This window comes from Mus caroli, unplaced genomic scaffold (genome assembly GCF_978045245.1).
Source record: "Mus caroli unplaced genomic scaffold, Mus_caroli_1 scaffold_10, whole genome shotgun sequence".
Taxonomy (NCBI): Eukaryota; Metazoa; Chordata; class Mammalia; order Rodentia; family Muridae; genus Mus; species Mus caroli.
In genome coordinates this window covers 90,062,769-90,080,531 of record NW_028227265.1, presented here as the reverse complement: position 1 = coordinate 90,080,531, position 17,763 = coordinate 90,062,769, and the positions used below count along the sequence as shown (strand labels likewise).

The following is a 17,763-nucleotide window of genomic DNA, read 5'->3' as shown; positions in this document are numbered from 1 at the left end:
GAAAGGCTCACGCTGTTATTTAAATCTCATTATTTAAACCTAACTATTATGCCCACATACATTTTAAAAATAAATACAACCAGCAATACGTGAGACTATTGCTTTATTCTGCTCTATTTGTTATGAAGCTAAGAATTGTGAGAAACCACCACTTTGGGAAACAAGTGCAGATTCCCACACATCAGACTGTGTCCAGCATGGTTGATGGCAAGTTCTCCCTAGCCAGCCAGGAAAGCCTCATAGATGATGGCAAATTCTCAGCTCATACACTTGGAACATTCCATGAAAAGGAATTTACAATAAGCAAGGCAATGACTAGGGCTTTCTCCTTCCCAGGGTGGCTACAAGTAAGTAGTGAAATCTCAAGGGAAGTAAGGGAGAGAGTCAATGAGCAAATAGTTAATTATTGCATATAGAAAATGTGCTATAAAGTTTAGAAATTCATTTTATTAAGCTCCCAACATATATATATATATATATATATATATATATATATATATATGCCTATCCTCCCATTGAAGACCAACTAGGCTATCCTCTGCTATATATGCAGCTAGAACTACGATCCCATCATGTGTTTTCTTTGGTTGGTGGTTTAGTCCCAGGGAGCTCTGAGGATTAGTTCATATTGTTGTGTGTGTGTGTGTGTATATATATATATGTATATTATATATATACATATATATGTATATATATAATATAAATGTTATGCACATACATATTATATATATGTACTGAGTTGTATGTTTGTGTGTGCACACATGTGTGCTTTTGTGTATATGTGTATGTGCATGTACATATGCATGTGTGTGTGTGTGTGTGTGTGTGTGTGTGTGTTTTCTAAGCACAATGGGTATAACAACAAACCGATACAAAATAACTTTAGTTGACAAAACATCAATTCCAAGAAACTTAAGTTCAAGAAAGTTTGGACTACAAATATCTTTCTTTTAATTCCACAGTGAAAAAAACCCATGAAGCAAATACAATTACTGCTTTATGGAATTTTGTGTTTCCATGCTGTATAAAATACTTGTGTATTAGCTAAATAAATAAGAAAGTCATGGACATTGCAGTCAAACTTATTTCAATTACTATTGCACTTCCCTTCATAATTTCCAAACTCAGAACACAGTCTGGAAACTCCTTTTCTCCATGTCTAACCCAAAACAGCTACTTGTTAACATTTTTGCTTCATTTCTATTTTTTTTTTTTTACAAAGAACTCTAATTTTAGACAATGTTTCCAAGTGTGACCCTTGCTGGCCTGGAACTTACTATGTAATGTAGCCTATGATGACTTCAAGCTGCTTATCCTCCAGAATCTTTCTCCCAAATCCTAGGATTACAAATCTTTGTCAACATACCTAATGTACATAGTGCTAGGGATTAAACCTGGGGTTTTGTGCACATCTGGTAAGTACTCTACCAAGTGTGCTTTATCTAGAGTGTGGAAATGTATTTTATTTGTTTTTTATTGAAAATGGATTCTTCTCATATCCAGTTTCCCCTCCTTCCACTTCTCCCAACTTTTCTTCCTCCTATCCTCTCCCCAGGTTCACTCCCTCTCTGTTCTCTCTCTCTCTCTTTATAAAAGAGAAGGCCTCCAAGACAACCTAGACAAAACAAGACACAGTGATAAGACAAGGTGAAAGCCAATACGAGGAAAAGAATCTCAAGAGCAGGTGAAGGAGTCAGAGGTACACCCACACCCACTGTTAGGAGACTCTTGAGAACACCAAGCTAACAGCCATAACTTATGTACAGAAGACCTGGTGCAGACTCAGGCAAGCCCCATGTTTGCCATTTAAGTCTCTGTCAGCCATTATGAATATGAACCCTGCTTAGCTAGTTTGGTGGGGCATGTTTTCCTAGTGTCCTCCATCACCTCTGACTCCTATAGTCTTTCCTCCTCCTCTTCCAGGAAGTTCTCAATCTCAGAGGTAGAAGACTGATAAAGACCACCAACTTAGGAGGTCTTTATGCATCATCTTTGGCTGTGGGTCTCTGCATCCACTCCCATCTGCTGCCATGGAAAGTTTCTCTGATAAAGACTAGATAAGGCACTGATCTGTAAATATAGCAGAGCATCATTAGAGGGTCGTTTCATTGATTTTTTTTCCAGACATGTTTGGTTCTACCCTAGGTCTATGGATTATGTAGTCTCTGGCCATATGAGTAGCATAAGGCATGGGCTTTCTTGTGGGTGGGCCTCAAATTAAATCAAATATGCATATTCTAACTGATTTTCTATGAGAGAAAACTTCCTTACTCAGCCTATGTTTTCTGGTTTTGATATTTTCTTATTATGCAGTCCAGTACACTATCCTCAGTATGACAGCATAATCACCATTTTTTAAAACTCAGATGACCAGTAGCTAATATTTGTACATTTACCTTGATTTCTCAGAAGAGATGGGATGAATACCATCAGATTTCATTTCCACAAGATGAAAATCTGGGAAAGAAAATTAAAGGAGAAATGATGGTTTAGCAAACATGAAATATGTACTTGCAGTGATCACAAAATAATGTGTACTGATTTTGTTGGCTGTTTGTTCTCAGTGATTAGCTCTCACTAAACTATTGTGTGCCCATTATCTCCAGATAGGTATTATTCATTTCAGCTTATAGGTGAGGGATCTGGGGTAGAGGGACTTTATATACTTCCCCAGGCCTGTTCAGATATAAGAGGAAAAGCAGGAAATCAAACTTAGGCAACTTGGCTCCAGTTTCTGCAATTTTCACCAGACATAACACTATCTCATCACAACAAGAACAGCGATAGAATCAGCCCTAAGTTTCCAACCCAGCTTTCAGTAATAAAAGAAAGTTACACCTTCCTTTATTATAGCAAAAGAAAACAGATTGCTTATATGTTGATATCATCAGAAGAGTTCCGAGTTTTTACTCTCAGCGGATCTGCTGTGGTACATTTGATAACTTTGCAGAATCCAATAACGCGAAGGACAGAGGGAACATCAGATTCAGAATTGAAGTAGGTGGTCAGTGGAAAGCACAGTAATAAAACATTTTATCATCTTGAGTAATAAACACCCATGTAACATCAGGGTGGTATGTGTCTGTGTGTGCACATGTGTGTGTGTGTGTGTGTGTGTGTGTGTGTGTGTATACTGTGGATGTGTGTCTTCAAGGGCTGGATATCTATCTTTCAATGCATTTTCTTTGGCATCCAGCTTCACATTCAAATCTGCAAAGATGCTCTAGGCAAAGAGTATCCTTTCAATTGATCAGTTTACTACTGTGAAGAACATTTTTTTCCTTGTTCACAGTATAACTTTTTAGAAATAAGAGTGTGGAGGGGAGAGGTGCAATATTCAGAGAATGTTCATAAAATCCATGCAGCTACAGCACAAGATGCTCTCAAGATTCTCAAAGCCCATAGTACAAGGTTTGTTGGAGCAATTGGTAGCCACATCAATACACAGGGCATCCAATGGCATAAAATAATGCTCCTGGTATTCTTAGAGTAACCTATGCTAAGCAGAAGATCTGTGTAGTATACTCAGGGCAGGATATGAGTGCACACACTGGTTTCAGGTTGGACTAATAATTTGAGCCCAGCTATTATGCTACACAGAGCTCTGTCCTTATTTTGCTTATAGCCATTTCAGGCAAATCTGACTTGTCACCCTGGGCATAAACCTGATGATTTATCTCTAGTTACGAGGAGCTGAGAATAAAACTGTTTCTCAAGCCTTCTGTGTCTTCTATCAGTGCAGTATCAGACTCTTGAAAATCAAATTACTTTCCACACTAGAATGAAGAGCAAGCAAGTGGATTAGGGGGAAAAGAGCAAATACATTAGACCAAATTCCAGATTATGTTTCTGTACTTTAATGCTTCTGTAGTCACTTTACATTGGGCCCTATTAGCTCAAGATCTAATTCTTTTCTCTTTTATGGCAATTAAAAATATATAAGAGGCATAGAGAACATTGCAATTCCAAAAATTCCAAATTTTTAAAAACTTTTGGACTCTTATTTCTGTAAACATAGTATTATGCCACAACATGAGCTGCAGTCCTGTTTCGTTATTAGTTTTACATGAGCAGTGTTTAACTTGAGATGTGAGTATGTTTTAATACATGAGACATGATATCCAGTTGTCTCAAAGATCGACGGGACCCAGGGACCTAGGCTACATTCAAGCAGACAGAATTGTGATGATTAAATGTGAGTGTGATGTGCTAACCATTTAAACCAAATGACATAAATCGCTATGGCCAATAGCAGACTGACTTGTTCTGCATAAGAATTAACTTAGATGAAGAGATGGCTCTGTTACTAAAGTATATGCAGCTTTCCCAGAGGACCTACATTTAGTTCGCAGTACCTACGTCAGACATCCTTCTCTTTTACCTGCTAAGAGATCTCTCCTTTTCCAGTGTACTCTGTTTATATGCCAAAGGTGATGCTACACTAATAACTAAGAGAGATTCCCAATTTCGTTAGCAATGGTCACCTGAGCTGTATTCATGATTCTCGATGTTGGCTGAACATGAAGCTCACATGCCCAGATTTTAAATTTATATTATTTTAAATTATATTTTATATTTTAAATTGTATGTATCCAGGTCTCAAGCAATACTACTGGGCCATTATTGAATGAAAATCTTAGAGGTAGGTCCAATTATTAACTTCTATTATTTAAGAATTTTAAAAACAGCCATTAATTCCGGTATGGTTTCTCTGAAGAATAAAGTTAAACTAACCATCAGAATGAACTTCAGTGTGGTTGTGTAGATAATCACACCAAGTGTCCAGTTTGATCATCTTTTGAAATACTATTTCTGGATGTTGCTACCTTGTTTTAAATAGACTGTTCCCTGATACCTTCAGCTGAAACCAATATATTCTGTGGTAGCAAAGGAAAATAACAATTTTGTACCACCTGACAGAATCAGCAACCACTATTTTACTCTGAAGTGCTGACAAGACGTGTGAGAGCTGATTCAATTTTTCCTGATAGTTCAAGATAGGAGACACAAATGTCTCCTTACTACACTATCAAAATTCAGAAATCACAAATTAACTCTGCTAACCTCCAAAACCACCAACTTTCTCATTGGAAACCATAGGGAGACCAGAACAAAAATGTAGCCTATCAACACACTCACAGATCACTGGGAACAGAGTCACAGTGGCCTCTTCCTCCTTAGTCCACGGCCTTAAAAGATGTTTGCCTTGCTTACTCTTCGTACCCCATAAGCATGCTTAGCAACAGAAACAAGTGAATATTCCCAGAAGTCCAAAGTCATATGAACTTGTCTGCAGCCAGTAAGATTGTCTTTCCAATGAAGGTCATAGTTACATATCTATAGGAATGGAGATTATGGCTTCTAACATATTTGGGTGGGGGGCAGGGGTCAACTATAAACGCATTGCTCCATTCATTACACCGTTGAAACTGCAGCCATATCTCTCTGCCTTTGAGTATAATAATCAACATTTCATTTATTTTCTAAATGTAGTCACATCCAATCCAAGTGAAGTCAAGGGAATTCTTTGGGTTTAGACAGCCCGTTTGCTCACTTATAGAAAACTACAATAATGAATTGGATAAAATATATACATGTTTATGCGTGGTGGGCAGATCACAAGAACCACTTATAGAGCAATTTTTATCAGGCTTCAATCTCATTTTCAAGAAATGGCCCATATGGCAAACAGGACACTTGAACGGCATGCTCATTACCCCAGAGTGACAGGCAAAACACTCACATAAAATCCCAAACTCTAGATTATTTCCGATTCTTGTACTCTTTGCTTTATATTTGCTTTTTTCTTTAGTCTCTTCCTAAGGCTCTAAGTGAAACAGGATCACTGGAACAACTCATTTCACAGTTTTTGCTTGGAAGCAAAAAGCAAGCAGACTCTCTACTTCTGTCTGTATGCCAATCTCAGGCATCATGTCTACTATGAGGTGTGTATTTCTGTCCCTCCCTCCAACTGCAGGCTTTTCTAGTAATAGCACACCACCCTTATTTCTCAATGTTTCTTCCAATATTCTCTCTTCCGATATTCCCCAGCTAGTAAGAAGCCTGAGGCATCTCTAGCTACAGACTCAATCTGCTTGGCTGAAGAGAGAGAGCAACAATGAAAATTTTGACAAGGGCTCATTTAGCCAACATTGCTCACCTAGAAGATTTGTAACTGGGTAACTACAAACAAGGCATGCATAATTCTGGCTGCTTTGCTTGTACAAGCAAGATTATTGCCAAGCAATAATTAATATTTATTGATAAAAATTAGATGATCAATCCTTGCCATGCCAACTTAACTCTAATCCTTGTTATAAGAAACAATATGAGAGAGTATGTTATTAACAGATTAGAGATCATTTCTTTAGACATTTTATTTGCCAATCAATTTCTAATGCTTTGAGTTATGTTAGTCTTTTAGTATTTAGCTTTATTCTGAACATTTATACCAATTTATCATTATCTTTCCTGAAGAAAATAGTTGTAAACTTTTTAAATAAATACATATTATTACATATTTTATTATGTGGCTATATTTCATACACTTAAGATGAAATGAGAATTTTATTATAAAGACATTAAAATGTTCATTATCAAGAATTCTTTCATGTTAAATCTAAAAGATAAATTGGAAACACTGTGGACTTGCTATGAAAACGATGATAATATTGTTATCTGATGTTATGATTTATAAAGTTTAACTCAGAAATTTTTGACTCAACTTTGGAAACTTTACGACCAATTTTATCTGAGTGAGTAAATAATTGCTTTGTGTTTCATGTCAGTAGTTCCCAGCACTCAAAATTTTTCTATGTTTTTCCAGTTTTACCAAGACTATGTAGCACTGAAGTTCTTCTCTAAGGAGGTAGAATATGAACTTGCTCCATCTTTCCATGACAACTCTCAACTTCCCATCTGTTAAATCACCCTAAAATATAACTAACCTAAAATTGTAATGTTAATAGCATTGTTGTAGAGTTAGTGTGTTTATATAAATTTTAATATAATACCTGACTTAGAGGTAGTAGCACTAATGCTTTTCAACAATCTACTCACATTAGCTATGCTTTTTCATTTACTTTTTTATTATTAATCATCCCATTCATTTACATCTCAAATGATATCCCACTTCCTGGTTACCCCTCCACTCACCCACCCCCATCCCACATCTGCCCTACCCCTCCCCTTTGCCTATATGAGGGTGCTCCCCCCACTCACCCACACTCTCCTGCATCCCCTACTCTGGGGCTTCAAACCTCCCCGGAACCAAGGGCCTCCCCTCCCATTGCTGTCTGCTACATATGTACCTGCAGCCATGAACCCCTCTAGGTATACTCCTTGGTTGGTGGTCTAGTCTTTGGGAGAACTGGGTGGTCAGGCCAACCTATGTCGTTCTCTCAGTGGGGTTGCAACACTCCTCCACTCCTTCAGTCCTCCTGCAAGCTCCCCCACCAGGTTCCCTGAGCTCAGCCTGATGGTTTGCTCCAAGCATCCACATCTGCATTGGTCAGTGGCTGGCTGGAACTCCCAAAGAACTGACACACTAGGTTCCTGTCAGCAAGCATCTCTTGGGTTTTGTGTCTGCAGACATGATGGATCTCCAGGTGGGGCAGTCCCCAGTTACCCCTTCCTTCAGTCTCTGTTTCATTTTTTGGTCGCTGTTCTTCTTTTGGACAGGAACTTTTCTGGGTTAAAAACTTTGAGATGGGTTGGTGGTCTTTCAACCAGGGGCCATGCCCCCTATCAACTGGAGGTGGTCTCAGCAGGTTCTATCTCCCCTGTCTCTGTGCATGTTGGCTAAAGTCATGCCCATTGTGTCTCAGGAACCTCATGTTTCCCTGTCATTTACTTCTTCTCTAATTTATTACATCATGACCACAGTTTCCCCTACCTCCTCTCCTCTCAGTACCTCTTCCACACCTTCCCTCTCCCCCAGATTCAGTCCTCTGTTTCCCTTCAGAGTAGAGCAGCGCTTCCATGGATATCAACCAAGCATGGCATAACAAGTTACTTGGAATATCAAGGCTGGAAGAGGCCATACATTAGGAGGAAAAGGGTCCCAAAAGCAGACAAAGGAGTCAGAGAAGACCAAGCTACACAACCATATCATATATGCCGAGGAACTAGCTCAGACCCTAAAGGCTCCCTGATTATCAGTGCAGTCTCTGTGAGCACCTGTGTTTTTGTTTTGTTTGGATAATTCAAAGTTTTCCTTCTAGTAAATAATCTGCCCAAATTAATAAATCATTTGCCAAAACATTCTAAAATTATCATGTGATTTGACAACTTAAATTTTCTCATCTAATTGCCTTAGAATAATTTTCAAAAATGAAACACCATGGGAAATCTCTCTCTCTCTCTCTCTCTCTCTCTCTCTCGCTCGCTCGCTCGCTCGCTCGCTCGCTCCCCCTTCCCTCTCTCCCTCTCTCCCTCTCTCCCTCTCTCCCTCCCTCCCCCTGCCTTCCCCCTCCCTTCCCCCTCATCTCCCCTCATTCTCTCCATCCTTCCCCCTCACTCCCTACACACACACACACATGAAAAGAAAAAACAAGCATGAACACGCAAACATTATGTCAAAGGCCTTATTGTTGATAGTACTTATGGCCCTATAATTCTGTTTTCATTAAAACTCTATAGCTGACTGAGAAGGACAATTTTATTCATGGTTTACTCTCTATTAAAATCAAAGTGCATATGCATTGATTAGCTTTGTACCAGAGAAACTGGACAAACACTACTTTAACCAGTTTCTAGAGTAAACTTTGCCAGTCGTAAGTCATGTAACCAGAGCGCATCAGTGTTTCACAGAATGTGTAACAATAATTATTTGACCTTCCTTCCAATAAATAAAACTCCTGCCTTAGCCTGAGAAAGCAGATATATCCAATATTGAGCATCCTACAAGTATCTAATCAGTATGTCTCAAAATTGTCAGTGATAAAAAATAAAAAAATCTGGAAAATTGGCATAGCTAGTAGAATCCCAAATAGATGACAGTTGAGTATAATGTGGTATCTCACAGGGGATCATGAAAAAGATAAAAGGAAGTTAGGTTAAAAGAAAAGAAAATTAAATGCATTCCTGAAGGTATTCTCTGTCATTCCTGTGCAAAAACTAGCACTGAATTCATGTGCTACTATACTTGGGTAAAGCAGTTTGGTTGGTGAAAAAAATGTAGAAATAACCTATTAAATGTATACTGATTACACCAGGAACATTGTTAACTTCATAGTTCATTTCTACCATACATAGGTTCTTAATTATTACTCCTTATTGATTTACTGTGCAAGGGCTTAATCTGATTTTATATATATATATATATATATATATAGAGAGAGAGAGAGAGAGAGAGAGAGAGACAGAGACAGAGACAGAGACAGAGAGACAGAGAGAGACAGAGAATCCTACTCTCCATGCTTACAGAAGTAGTAGTATTGAGTTAACAAATCAATACTGCAAATCAGCTTTTTATCACTATTAATTTTCTTCTCCCCTTTACTTGTCCTTGTTCTATTCCTTACTTCTCTGCTCCTGTCCTGTCCTCCTTTCATTATTTTCTTTATAAAAATATTCCAAACATTACTTATTCATTTGTTTTTATTGAAAAAGTACTAATTCAGTGTATTGGGGGATTATCTACTGTTTTTATTACATGTATACAGTGTGTGATGTTCAAAGAAGGGTAACCTCATTGTACAACAGAACATCAATCTAAATGTACATCTATTATCTACGCATAACTTAGAAAATTGTGGCTCTGCCTTTTTCTTCTCTTTGTAATAAGAGTTTTCACTGACGTGTAACAAAAGAAAGTTACATAAGCTTGCTGTGTTTTCAAAAGGTGAATATGTCACCCAAAGAAGCCCCTAAAATGGTATTATCCTCTGCCAACAGACAGCACCATGTTCAGAAGCAGCCAAAGGGAACTACTCTCTGAAACTTAGTTTCTATACAATACTATGAACATTCCCCTGTAAATTGATCTTTTTTTTAATCCAATGTATTTGTTCAGCTCTAGCTATTTTTTTTTATTTCTGTCCCTGATTTATAGTCCTTTGTGTGAATGCACAAAAAAATATGCATTCTGCTGGACATTTGGGTCATTTTCCAGCTCAGGACTATAATGAATAGCGTTGCTTTGAACACACTTATAATTGCCCATTACCCTGATCTTGACCTTGCGGTACCTTCATGGCTCAGCATCTTCAGGAAAGATGCCTAATAAATACTTCCTGAAATTAGATAACCCATGTGTTTGCATTAAATCATTTTAAATTTCCATAGGATTGGAACGATGCCATTTCTAAAGGGCAAAGCCACATTTTTCTTGCTCTATCCAATGAGTGATGAAGCTGTTTCTCTAAATGTAGGCAAGCAAAGAAGGATGGTGGTACATAGACTAGACTCCAGGCAACAGACAAAACTTATTAGCTGGTGCCAATAAAGCTTTTACTGCACCGGTATAACAAATGGTCAGTTAATGTCAACATATAATCCAACAAACCAAAAGAATTTTGAGCAAAACTAAATTTCCAGGATTTAACATTTTACTCAGAAAACATGTCTTTGAAGTAAATAGCCGGGTCAATTTTTCTGGTTGATGCACATTTTGAAAAGGAAAGGCTGGATTTCCATGTCATTCTGAACACTAATAACTATAGGTGGTAAGGGGATTTGTATTCTAGTGTTTATGATTAAGCAGGTGCTTATTAATAGTACAGGTGATTTAATGACACATAAATATATTTTCTGATATTAAAACTTGTTAGTGAATATATTTGAAATTTTTCTTGTCCAATATGCTTAAGTCTAGAAGGATATGTGAGAAAAAATGCTTAAGCAAACATAATCAAGCGACTCATCTGTTCGTCATCATTTATAGTATTTTGGGAGAGAGTTTTAGTAGGATAGATTAAGGATTTTGATACTCTGTAATTGTTACTGAATAAGTTCTATTGGCACATGAACTCAGAAAAGCTTTTAAAAGAAACAAATTTACAATAATTCCAATAGTGTCAAATAAACAACAACAAAAAAATATGAATTTGGAGTCCAAATTCTTCCAAGTTACAGAACTTTAATTAAAACTTTATTTACCATGTTTTGCACCAGAAACTAAAAACTGCTATCATGTTAAGGAAATGTATTTCACAGTACTAAGTGAAAAAAGCAATATTACTTCAAATAAGATCCAAGTATGTCCTTAGGAACACCTGCCAATATAGTTAGAAGTCTTCATAGTAGGGACATCTCTCAGGTAGAGAACATTGGCCCAGATTCTGAAATGTTAGCTTGAACCTTGCCTCTGTGGTTGATGCTAAACATTTAGAAGTGAGCTGTCAGAGAGATCTCAATAATCTCTCCCACCCCTAGGGCACATAAAGAAAAAAGGCTAGAGTGTGACGATTCCATATTTTACTAAACGGGAAAATCTTAGACAATTCATAGCATATAATAAGCATGCAATAAACACAAGCAACCACTTGGGTTTTCTCCAGGCTTACACTCTGAGCCTGCCCCTGTTGAGTTAGCATTCAACTGTGGTCAGAAGTATAAAAATAAAACCCAGTAGAAAAGTATTCTCCCAAAAGCTTCCACCACCTCTTTTATGTCTTTTCTGATGTCTAAAGTCAAAGGAGTCTTTTTGACCATGTCAGTAGCATGAAGTTCTGAGAAGAAAAGAAGGAAACCATGGAGAAAAAAAAAGACTCAAAGGAAGAGAAATCCCTGAAGTAAGCTCTAGACGCCAACCATCCCAGGATAAGGCTTTCAACGTGCATCGTAATGAATAGTCCCAGTTTTCCAATGGAGATAGAACAAGGGGGAAGACCAATGATGTTATAAACAGGAATTTGGGCTACACAGATTCCAAAAGGCACAGTTCTATGTTGGACTTACATATGCAGCCCCATACACATGAAAGAGCAAAATACGCCATAGAGTCTCAGGACACACATGATTGTCCAGCATCACTGTCAACCATAACCTATCCCAGCTATAATAAGAAATGTGAATATCAGCTAAGCAAAGGTTTTGCACCTGACCCTCACTCCTATTCACTCTGTTAAGATAGTATAGTTCAATTATTTGGCTTTGCTATAAATAGTTCTTGGTTCCATGATCTCCACAGTATTTAACCGATTCAGTCACTAAACCCAAAGAACAACAGCAGCACAGTGGGTGATGTGTGAATAACAATATATAAACATATAAGGACCAGTGGGAAAACCTCTGCCTTCTCTCATGTGTCTGTAGATGTTAGGCACAGGAAGCATGGACTGCCATCTGCAGAAGGTGATACACAAAGTGAAGGAATGGCCAATGTCGCATGATAACACAATCCTTGGCAGATATGAAAAGATGGCACAAGTCCCTGAAAATGTTTAAAATAGAAACACTGGAGAATTGAGTCCTCAGAAAGGTAATTTATTACTTTCAACAATTATAACACTGAGTTCAAGGAATAAAATAAAAGCATTTTATATGCTTTTGCTGAAAAGATGGTTAACATGGGAGGTCAGAAGTCTTTTCTGCAGAATCTTCATTTTTTGGTGAACTATTGACATTTCACATAGTCAAATCACAAGAGAGAATAGTTTTTCCTGTGTTACCTTTTAATAACAGGGGAAGAACCAATGTTTGCTATCTTCTATATGGCCTATCCCCATATTTTTAATTTTTAATTAGTTATTTTATTTATTTACATCCCAAATGTTGTCCACCCTTCTGGTCCCCCTTCCCAGAGTTCTTCACCCCATCTGCCCTCCCCTTCACCCATGAGAGGGTGCCCTTTCCCTTCCTGAGACTTAAAAACACTGATACATGACATTTCTCCTCCAAAAATAATAACATGTGAATAAGAAAGGGCTCCCAGTTGGAGAGGGCAGGAGATGGTCAAGGAACCTGTGCACAATACTTCAAAGCCATTCCCTATGACAGAGAGTTGCATGTCTTAGAATCTCTTGAGATAATTTGCATCTGAATAGCAACTCCAGACAACTGAACCCTTGTCTTTACATACAATTGCTTGTCTTTAGGGGTGATTGAAGTTGTTCTAACAGTCTTGGAATCTCATTTATCAAACAGTTTCCAAGAAAATGCCTAGAAACAAGAAACTGCTAGGTGCTTACAACAACAAATTTAGAGGAAGTTAACAAAGAAAAATAGTCAATTTGTTAGAAGAAAAAAGTGGAAGTATCCTGCCAAATTTTTACCAAAAAAAATTAGACTAACAGAAATTAAATTGAACTATACAAAATATACAAATATTAAGTGCAACTGAATGTTAACATCTGATGCAGATATTAAAAATGACAAGGTCATTCTAGAAAACAGCATTGACACTGGCTTCTTCCATTCACTATTTTCCTCAACTCTTTATTAAAATGACCAAAGAACATTAAGTAGACAAGAAACCATTACTGAACACAGAGGCAAAGTGATTTTGTTTTGGTTTGGTTTTGTAGAGGAATTTAAACCCATCAACATGACTGCTCTGGGAGAATTCATATCCAAAGACAAGATCTGGCTAAAATGTAGAAGAAAGGATATGCCTAACTCTCACAAGAAAAAGAGGCTATGTAAGGAGCACTGAGGAAGAGGGAGTTCAATTCAGTCCAGTTTCAGTTCTGTTAGGTGAGTTCAGTTTGGTGCAGTGCAGAGCAGTTGAGTTTGTAGAGTTCAGAGCAGAGCAATTCAATCAGAAACACATGAGAAGCAAATTTGAATGAGTCAGTTTGGAGAAGAGTTTGAGCCTGAACTGCAGAATTAAACTAGCCAGCCAGAGTTCAGGGATAGAGCTGAGTTTATTCAGAAGTAAGTCTCTGTGGCTAAAGCATTTTAGGTCGAGATTAACATAAAGAGGCCGGAAGCTGAAGCCTTCAAGGTCCAGGCTTGCAGAAGGTCAGATTGCATGGAGGATAGAAGCTTCCATGCAAGTCTCTAGACCTAGGCATAGTTAGACAAATTCATTCTTGGCTCAGCCCAAGACATATATTCCTAAAGCTTGAATATGGCTCTTATCTCATCACTTCATCTGAGAAAGCAGAAGCTTCACTTACATTTACATATTTTGTTTTGTTTTACAGTCTGTAAATGCTTTGTGCTCTCAAGACTAAAATTGTTTAGTTTGTATTACTTTTATATTTTTACAGTACAGTCATTGCACCCTCCCACTTCCCACTCCCACAGTTCCTCATCTTATTCCTCCTCCCACCCACTCCTGTCTCCAAGATGATAGCCCCTCCCACCAGGCCTCCCTACTCCTTGGGGACTCAAGTCTCTTAAGTGTTAGACCCCTCTTCTCCCACTGAGTCTAGACCAGGCAGTCCTCTGTTATACACGTGTTGGGAAGCCTCGGACCAGCCCGTGTATGCTACCTGGCTGGTGGCTCAGTATCTGAGAGATCTCAGGGGTCCAGGTTAGTTGAGATTGCTGGTCTTCCTATGGGGTGGCCCTCCTCCTCAGCTTTTTCCAGCCTTTCCCTATTTCAACCACAGGGGTCCCAGACTTCAGTACAATGGTGGATATAAGTATTTGCATCTGTCTCACTCAGATGCTTGTTGAACCTCTCATGATTTGTTTCACTGCTCTTGGCCATACTGGAGCGGGTAAGATGAAATCTCAAAGTAGTTTTAATCACCATTTCTCTGATGGCTAAAGATGTTGTACATTTCTTTTAGTGTTTCTCAGTATTACTACTTCATTTTGAGAACTTTCTGCTTACCTCATTTTTAATTGAGTTATTTGTTTTGTTGATGTTTAAAAATTTTAAGTTCTTTACATATTCAAGATATAAAGTCTTGATTGGACAAATACTTGGTAAAGAACTTTGCTATTCTGTATGCTGCCACGTTGTCCAAATGTTGGTGTCCTTTGCCACCTTTTTAGCTTCATGAGGTGCTTGTAAAAAGAAAATGGTCATGTGAGAATTTAAGAGTTCTCTAAGATTTTAACTTTTATTGTCTTTAATTCAAGTATAACAAATAGAATTTTCCACAGAATATCAACACTGTTACTTTTATACAAAGATAAATAACTAACAAAATGTTGATGATTCTTATATATTTAAAATATTTTATTTTAAAATATATAATGAATTTAGTTTATACTTATCAATAAGATCTAATATAACAGCATTTGACTGACATGAAAATAATCAAGTCAATTTGGCTCTCTACTTTCCTATGCCACTAATGAAATGATCCAGTAGAAAAAAAAAAAAAAAAAAACAGTAACTAAGGGATAGGTAAATGACTCTGTGGATAAAGCATTTGTCACAAAGTTCTGAAGGACCTGAGTATATATCCCCAGGACCTACATAAATTTTGACATGGTAGTGTGCATCTATATTCATATCAGATCTTTAGAGAGACAAGCAATAGAAATAGGTAAACCTCAGGAAGTTCGTGGTTCAGCTAGTGTACAAGAGACCATGTCTCAAACAAGGTAGAGGACAAGAGCTAACACTGAGTTTCTCCCAATTCCTCTATATGTGCTGTGATTAATATGCCCAAACATGTGTACGCATATGCACACTGACAAATATACACATAAACATACATGGGCACAAAGATTAAAATAAGAAAGCCCAAATCTTCTATAAAGATACAATAAAAATAGATCACTCAGGAATGGCCAGTTGTGACAAGATGAAGGAGCAACCACAGAATAAAAGTAGGTAGTGGGAAGATTAGCATACCAGTAGCCTGAAAGTTATTGAGGTAGCCTTGACCCTGAGGAATAAGATTCCTGAACAGCAGGGTGTCAAGTGGAAAAACTAGTGATAACAAATAAAGAAGACTTCTTGGCATCCACAATAGTGTCTGTGTTTGGTGTCTGTATATAGGATGGATCCCCAGGTGGGGCAGTCTCTGGATGGCCTTTCCTTCAGTCTCTGCATCACACTGTGTCTCCTTATTTCCTCCTATGAGAATTTTGTTACCCCTTCTGAGAAGGACTGAAGCATCCACACTTTGGTCTTCCTTCTTCTTGAGTTTCACGTGGTCTATGAATTATATCTTGGGTATTCCAAGCCTTTAGGCTAAAATCCACTTATCAATGAGTGCATACCATGTGTGTTCCTTTGTGATTGGGTTACCTCACTCAGGATGATATTTTCTAGTTAATTCCATTTGCCTGTGAATTTCATTTATTTTATTTATTTATTTATTTATTTATATTTTATTAGGTATTTTCTTAATTTACATTTAAAATACTATCTCCTTTCCTAGTTTCCTCTCTGAAAGTCCCCTATACCCTCCCCCTGCCCTGCTCCCCATCCCTCCCATTCCCACTTCCTGACCCTGGCATTCCCCTGTACTGGAGCATATAATCTTCGCAAGACCAAGGGCCTCTCCTCCCATTGATGGCCAACTAGGCCATCTTCTGCTACACATGCAGCTAGAGACAAGAGCTCTGGGGGTACTGGTTAGTTCATATTGTTGTTCCTACAGGATTCCAGACCCCTTCAGCTCCTTAGGTACTTTCTCTAGCTCCTTAATTGGGGGGCCTGTGTTCCATCCAATAGATGACTGTGAGCATCCACTTCTGTATTTGCCAGGCACTGGCATAGACTCACAAGAGATAAATGTAACTGGGTCCTGTCAGCAAAATCTTGTTTTGCCTGTGAATTTCATAAAGTTATTGTTTTTAATTGCTGAGTAGTACTCCATTATGTAAATGTACCACATTTTCTGTACCCATTCCTCTGCTGAGGGACGTCTGGGTTCTTTCCAGCTCCTGGCTATTATAAATAAGGCTGCTATGAACATAGTGGAGCATGTGTCCTTATTACATGTTGGAGCATCTTCTGGGTATATGCCCAGGAGTGGTATAGCTGGATCCTCAGGTAGTACTATATCCAGTTTTCTGAGAAACTGCCAAACTGATTTCCAGAGTGTTTGTACCAGCTTGCAATCCCACCAGCAATGGAGGAGTGTTCTTCTTTCTCCACATCCTTGTCAGCATCTGCTGTCAACTGAGTTTCTGATTTTAGCCATTCTGACTGGTGTGAGGTGGAATCTCAGGGTTGTTTTGATTTGCATTTCCCTGATGGCTAAGGATGTTGAACATTTTTTTAGGTGCTTCTCAGCCATTCAGTATTCCTCAGTTGAGAATTCTTTGTTTATCTCTGTACCCCATTTTTAATAGGGTTATTTGGTTCTCTGGAGTCTTGCTGATAGGAGCCTAATATAGCTGTCTCCTGAGAGGCTCTTTCAGAACCTGGCAAATACAGAGCCAGATGCTCACAGCCACCATTAGACTGAGCTTGAGGTCCCCAGTGGAGGAGTCAGGGAAAGGACTGAAGGAGATGAAGGGGTTTACAACACATAGGAAGAACAACAATATCAACCAACCAGACCCACCCCCCCCAAAGCTCCCAGGAACTAAACCACCAACCAAAGAATACACATGGAGGGTCCCATGGCTCCAGCCACAATTATAGTAGAGGATGGCCTTGGTAGGAGAGAGATATCAATGGGAGGAGAGGCCCTTGGTCCTGCGAAGGCTCCATGCCCCAGTGTAGATAAATGCCAAGGCAGGGAGGAGGGAGTGGTTGGGAGGGTGGGTGAGCACCCTCATAGAAGCAGAAGGAGAGAGGATGGGATAGGGGGTTTCCAGAGGGGAAACCAGCAAAGGGGATAACATTTCAAATGTAAATAAATAAAATATCCAATAAAATAAAGGATTATATGGAGGCTAGAAGTTTCCAGAACTAAGCCTAGGTTAGCAGACTGAGGCAGTAAGCCTCAGAGGTGA

The 17,763-nt window shown here is 38.4% G+C and overlaps 1 pseudogene; it reads left to right on the top strand.

Moving 5' to 3' along the window:
• The window catches only part of LOC110300217 (large ribosomal subunit protein uL3-like), a 126,341-nt pseudogene that overhangs the window by 31,004 nt on the left and 77,574 nt on the right, over window positions 1–17,763 (top strand).